Genomic DNA, 6,774 nt, shown 5'->3' with positions numbered 1-6,774 from the left:
TATGTTAAGCAGCATAATTCTCATTTTTGACCCTAAAAATGCAGTAAATTGTGCTGTATAAAGGTGCTATTCTGTACGGCACAAAACCATTGAAAACATAAATTGTAGTCCATATGCTTTCTTTGTTTTTGAGCTTTGAGACATATGTGATGCCTGTCACCTGCTTTAAATAAGAAAAAAACATGGTCCGACTAAAACGAAGCCTGTAAATTACATAATCACCAAATAACTACCCTAATAGCAAATTTTATTAGTCTGCACGGTACGACTTCCTACTTTTGCAATTGCACCACAATTCCCATGGTTCTTAGAGGACCAACTACTTTAGAAAACACATGTCACGTGCTGAAAGACTGAAATGGGCATTTCTGCAGTGGTATATATTTATGTTAATAGGAAGCAAAGTCCACAACATTCCGCTTCCTTAGTGAAGGAAAAGCTTTCTGTTCGTTGCTACTTCTTCGTTGTTTTTTTTTAGAGGGAGTACTATAAAAGACAATTGTGGGAAGTTGGGAACTTTTTTTCTCCTTCTAGCTCATTTGAATAAAGGGCCGGTAGAAATCAGATCTGACAATTTGTATTAAAAGCGACAGTGTTCGTGCTGCGTGTCTGCTTTGATAATGGTCTCTTGAACAACAAATAAAAGTGACAATATACATTTAAGAGTCTACATACCTCAACAGCAACTTGTTTCGGGAAAAGTAAAAGCGACACCGATAAAACGCAGTTGCCAGAAGGGAGAGAAATGGCTGAAATACTTTTAATCCTAGCAGAACACCCTTTGGTCAAAAACGTAATGCAACAACTGACTATTTTCTTGTGTAACACTTCTGATTAGTATTATTATAATGGTGTAGCTGAACTCTGTAAAGTACAGTCATGTACTCTGACAGAAGCAGTTTTAAACAGCTGTCAGGATGGCCGAGTGGTCTAAGGCGCCAGACTCAAGGAGTACAAGTTCCTTCCATTAACATGGGTATTCTGGTCTCCGAATGGAGGCGTGGGTTCAAATCCCACTTCTGACAGTACTTTTTTGCCACTTAATTATTGCAAATTAAGTTATATATACATATATAAATAAACCTGTTATATTTGTATCTTTTACCGAATTATACGCATTACTTGTGGTAGCTGCATTATCTTGTTTCTATGTTTTTTACCAAAGTGCTGTATGTTTTCCTGTATATAAATAAACTTATATTCATAAATAGAAGAAATGGAAACAGTTGCGGAGCAGCCGAAAGAAGAAGTCACATTTAGTTTATTTATTTAAACATTTCAATTAATTATGTACGTTTGCACTTCTAGCATGAACATGACTGTTCACCTGTTTATAACACGTTTCACAGTAAAAGTTTGAAATGCAGCAATGTAGTTTCTTATGTCTTTCTTGTAGCTATTTCCCACTTTATTGTCAATCCCAATATAAGCATTTTATCCTCCAATTTTATTTTATTTATACATGTGTTAACAGACAGGTAAGCTGGTTACATTTAGCCTTCTCAATCATAATCTGGACCACATAGGATTTGTTGTGCAGACCAGACAGACATATAATAGTTAAGTACATTCATAAATATTGAATTAAAATGAATATGAAATCTAATATACCATAGTTTATAAATGGTAATACAGTTTAATGACAATGTGCCTGCATACTAAAATATACTTACATATTCTATACAATGTATAGATACAACACATTTGAACAATATTCAGATATCTGCAATGGCAAAAAATTCATTTTAGCAAACGCAAATAATATAGGTGACAATATGCCCCCTTCCCTTCTATGTAATTCAAATTTATTATACAATAATATTCATTATGACAGTAAACTGTGAAGCAAAGACAAACGTGTTGAAAAGATGAGTCTGTGGAATGTTCTGTAAAAAAAAAAAACATACCAAATTAATATATTTTATATAAAATTCATAAAACTGCAGCAAAGAGAAGTGAAGAGCTAGAAATGATCTTACATAAAGCCATTTATTATAAATACATGTTTTGCATGTTTATATTTAAAGTCAGATTCATATTTATGTACAATAACAAGAACAGGTGGCAGGACAGGTAAATTATACATCATGTTCTTTAACAGAGAGAGAGAGAGAGAGAGTAAAACTGCTGCACTGAGTGCTGATAATACTGTAAACTCTAGAATGAGCAGAAGCCCACAAAGCCCTTTTGTCTGGGTTATGACTGATATAATGTACTACAAGGACTTCAATGGGCTCCTAGAAGTGGGCTTTCAGTGTACTTACTTCTGATGAGAGTACAAGCTTCTCCATTCAAGCTACCTGTACTTGGGTTCCACTAAATGCCTGTTGTTCCTAATATTGACTGGTCATTATGACTTGTGGGGAATAGGTGTGATTTTGATTGACGACTTCTTTAGGGGCAGTGCCTTACACATTTTAAGAAACCAGTGGGGTTTGCTCAGTTGAGGCCTTGTTATAAGGACTAGGACTAAACAGAATGAGGTTGAGAACTGAGATTCCTATCAGCAACACTGCAGCTATAGATATATACATTGTGTCTTACAGCTTTTCCCGGTTAGGGGTCGCCACAGCGGAACTCCGGTCCGCTAATGATTGGCAGTGGATTTTTATGTGCCGAGTTGCCAGCCCTGACGCACAACCTTCAACGAAGGTATGCCCATTCAAGCATGTCTTCTCACAGAAGACGCTCTACCTGAGAATCGAACGGATTGAGAGCTCAGTGTCTGTTATTCTAAAAGTGTATTAATTCTGGTTTAAGCACTTGGGCTTCAGGCCAGTTGTTTTACATTAAGAAGGTTTGTGGTCTGCAATGTAGTGGCAGAACAAGTAACTTACATCCTTCTAAGTTGGGAACTGCTGATTGAGGGCTCAGTGTCTGTTATTCTAAAAGTGTATTAATTCTGGTTTAAGCACTTGGGCTTCAGGCCAGTTATTTTACATTAAAAGGGTTCGTGGTCTGCACTCTTGTGGGAGGAGAGGCTGGACTCTGCCCTTCTGAGCTGGAAATTTCTAGTTAAAGGCTTATAGTGCCTGAATATCTGAACTGTTTCTTACTGAAATTGGTACACCTTGTTTGCTGTAGCATAGACTAGATCCAGGCCTGCTGAATCTAGCTTTGTTTGTATGCTTGTTTGTTTGCTTGTTATTTCCCTGAAATGCTAATTCCACCTAAAACATGGCTTTTCAGCGCTTCTGTGGATCCCTAGTGATATCTGCATTGCTTACTGTACTTATTGCCTTGTTTCACTTGAAAGAAAGTTACTGTTTGTCGTTTTTGCATTTAAGTTACCTGTAAGAGAGAGAAATGGCTGAAATACTTTTAATCCTAGCAGAACACCCTTTTGTCAAAAACGTAATGCAACAACTGACTATTTTCTTGTGTAACATTTCTGATTAGTATTATTATAATAGTGTAGCTGAACTCTGTAAAGTACAGTCATGTACTCTGACAGAAGCAGTTTTAAACAGCTGTCAGGATGGCCGAGTGGTCTAAGGCGCCAGACTCAAGGAGTACAAGTTCCTTCCATTAACATGGGTATTCTGGTCTCTGAATGGAGGCGTGGGTTCAAATCCCACTTCTGACAGTACTTTTTTGCCACTTAATTATTGCAAATTAAGTTATATATACATATATAAATAAACCTGTTATATTTGTATCTTTTACCGAATTATACGCATTACTTGTGGTAGCTGCATTATCTTGTTTCTATGTTTTTTACCAAAGTGCTGTGTGTTTTCCTGTATATAAATAAACTTGTATTCATAAATAGAAGAAATGGAAACAGTTGCGGAGCAGCCGAAAGAAGAAGTCACATTTAGTTTATTTATTTAAACATTTCAATTAATTATGTACGTTTGCACTTCTAGCATGAACATGACTGTTCACCTGTTTATAACACGTTTCACAGTAAAAGTTTGAAATGCAGCAATGTAGTTTCTTATGTCTTTCTTGTAGCTATTTCCCACTTTATTGTCAATCCCAATATAAGCATTTTATCCTCCAATTTTATTTTATTTATACATGTGTTAACAGACAGGTAAGCTGGTTACATTTAGCCTTCTCAATCATAATCTGGACCACATAGGATTTGTTGTGCAGACCAGACAGACATATAATAGTTAAGTACATTCATAAATATTGAATTAAAATGAATATGAAATCTAATATACCATAGTTTATAAATGGTAATACAGTTTAATGACAATGTGCCTGCATACTAAAATATACTTACATATTCTATACAATGTATAGATACAACACATTTGAACAATATTCAGATATCTGCAATGGCAAAAAATTCATTTTAGCAAACGCAAATAATATAGGTGACAATATGCCCCCTTCCCTTCTATGTAATTCAAATTTATTATACAATAATATTCATTATGACAGTAAACTGTGAAGCAAAGACAAACGTGTTGAAAAGATGAGTCTGTGGAATGTTCTGTAAAAAAAAAACATACCAAATTAATATATTTTATATAAAATTCATAAAACTGCAGCAAAGAGAAGTGAAGAGCTAGAAATGATCTTACATAAAGCCATTTATTATAAATACATGTTTTGCATGTTTATATTTAAAGTCAGATTCATATTTATGTACAATAACAAGAACAGGTGGCAGGACAGGTAAATTATACATCATGTTCTTTAACAGAGAGAGAGAGAGTAAAACTGCTGCACTGAGTGCTGATAATACTGTAAACTCTAGAATGAGCAGAAGCCCACAAAGCCCTTTTGTCTGGGTTATGACTGATATAATGTACTACAAGGACTTCAATGGGCTCCTAGAAGTGGGCTTTCAGTGTACTTACTTCTGATGAGAGTACAAGCTTCTCCATTCAAGCTACCTGTACTTGGGTTCCACTAAATGCCTGTTGTTCCTAATATTGACTGGTCATTATGACTTGTGGGGAATAGGTGTGATTTTGATTGACGACTTCTTTAGGGGCAGTGCCTTACACATTTTAAGAAACCAGTGGGGTTTGCTCAGTTGAGGCCTTGTTATAAGGACTAGGACTAAACAGAATGAGGTTGAGAACTGAGATTCCTATCAGCAACACTGCAGCTATAGATATATACATTGTGTCTTACAGCTTTTCCCGGTTAGTCGCCACAGCGAACTCCGTCCGCTAATGATTGGCAGTGGATTTTTATGTGCCGAGTTGCCAGCCCTGACGACAACCTTCAACGAAGGTATGCCCATTCATGCATGTCTTCTCACAGAAGTCGCTCTACCTGAGAATCGAACGGATTGAGAGCTCAGTGTCTGTTATTCTAAAAGTGTATTAATTCTGGTTTAAGCACTTGGGCTTCAGGCCAGTTGTTTTACATTAAGAAGGTTTGTGGTCTGCAATGTAGTGGCAGAACAAGTAACTTACATCCTTCTAAGTTGGGAACTGCTGATTGAGGGCTCAGTGTCTGTTATTCTAAAAGTGTATTAATTCTGGTTTAAGCACTTGGGCTTCAGGCCAGTTATTTTACATTAAAAGGGTTCGTGGTCTGCACTCTTGTGGGAGGAGAGGCTGGACTCTGCCCTTCTGAGCTGGAAATTTCTAGTTAAAGGCTTATAGTGCCTGCATATCTGAACTGTTTCTTACTGAAATTGGTACACCTTGTTTGCTGTAGCATAGACTAGATCCAGGCCTGCTGAATCTAGCTTTGTTTGTATGCTTGTTGTTTGTTTGCTTGTTATTTCCCTGAAATGCTAATTCCACCTAAAACATGGCTTTTCAGCGCTTCTGTGGATCCCTAGTGATATCTGCATTGCTTACTGTACTTATTGCCTTGTTTCACTTGAAAGAAAGTTACTGTTTGTCGTTTTTGCATTTAAGTTACCTGTAAGAGAGAGAAATGGCTGAAATACTTTTAATCCTAGCAGAACACCCTTTTGTCAAAAACGTAATGCAACAACTGACTATTTTCTTGTGTAACATTTCTGATTAGTATTATTATAATAGTGTAGCTGAACTCTGTAAAGTACAGTCATGTACTCTGACAGAAGCAGTTTTAAACAGCTGTCAGGATGGCCGAGTGGTCTAAGGCGCCAGACTCAAGGAGTACAAGTTCCTTCCATTAACATGGGTATTCTGGTCTCTGAATGGAGGCGTGGGTTCAAATCCCACTTCTGACAGTACTTTTTTGCCACTTAATTATTGCAAATTAAGTTATATATACATATATAAATAAACCTGTTATATTTGTATCTTTTACCGAATTATACACATTACTTGTGGTAGCTGCATTATCTTGTTTCTATGTTTTTTACCAAAGTGCTGTATGTTTTCCTGTATATAAATAAACTTGTATTCATAAATAGAAGAAATGGAAACAGTTATGGAGCAGCGAAAGAAGAAGTCACATTTAGTTTATTTATTTAAACATTTCAATTAATTATGCGTTTGCACTTCTAGCATGAACATGACTGTTCACCTGTTTATAACACGTTTCACAGTAAAAGTTTGAAATGCAGCAATGTAGTTTCTTATGTCTTTCTTGTAGCTATTTCCCACTTTATTGTCAATCCCAATATAAGCATTTTATCCTCCAATTTTATTTTATTTATACATGTGTTAACAGACAGGTAAGCTGGTTACATTTAGCCTTCTCAATCATAATCTGGACCACATAGGATTTGTTGTGCAGACCAGACAGACATATAATAGTTAAGTACATTCATAAATATTGAATTAAAATGAATATGAAATCTAATATACCATAGTTTATAAATGGTAATACAGTTTAATGACAATGTGCCTGCATACTAAAATA

At 35.8% G+C, this 6,774-nt stretch overlaps 3 non-coding genes across 3 annotated transcripts; all 3 read left to right on the top strand.

The window, feature by feature from the left end:
• Nucleotides 1-911: 911 nt before the first annotated feature.
• TRNAL-CAA lies at nt 912-1,025 on the top strand. Its single transcript has 2 exons — nt 912-949; nt 980-1,025. It is a non-coding gene; the product is annotated as a tRNA-Leu (tRNA).
• A 2,447-nt stretch (nt 1,026-3,472) lies between these two features.
• On the top strand, nt 3,473-3,586 carry TRNAL-CAA. Its single transcript has 2 exons — nt 3,473-3,510; nt 3,541-3,586. It is a non-coding gene; the product is annotated as a tRNA-Leu (tRNA).
• Nucleotides 3,587-6,022: 2,436 nt separating this feature from the next.
• TRNAL-CAA lies at nt 6,023-6,136 on the top strand. The gene is made up of 2 exons: nt 6,023-6,060; nt 6,091-6,136. It is a non-coding gene; the product is annotated as a tRNA-Leu (tRNA).
• The last annotated feature ends 638 nt before the right edge of the window (nt 6,137-6,774 follow it).

The sequence above is a fragment of the Protopterus annectens genome, chromosome 4.part0 (genome assembly GCF_019279795.1).
Source record: "Protopterus annectens isolate FY-2018-M chromosome 4.part0, PAN1.0, whole genome shotgun sequence".
NCBI lineage: Eukaryota > Metazoa > Chordata > Ceratodontiformes > Protopteridae > Protopterus > Protopterus annectens.
Note: the sequence above shows the minus strand (reverse complement) of the source record. Positions and strands in the feature narration are given on the sequence as shown.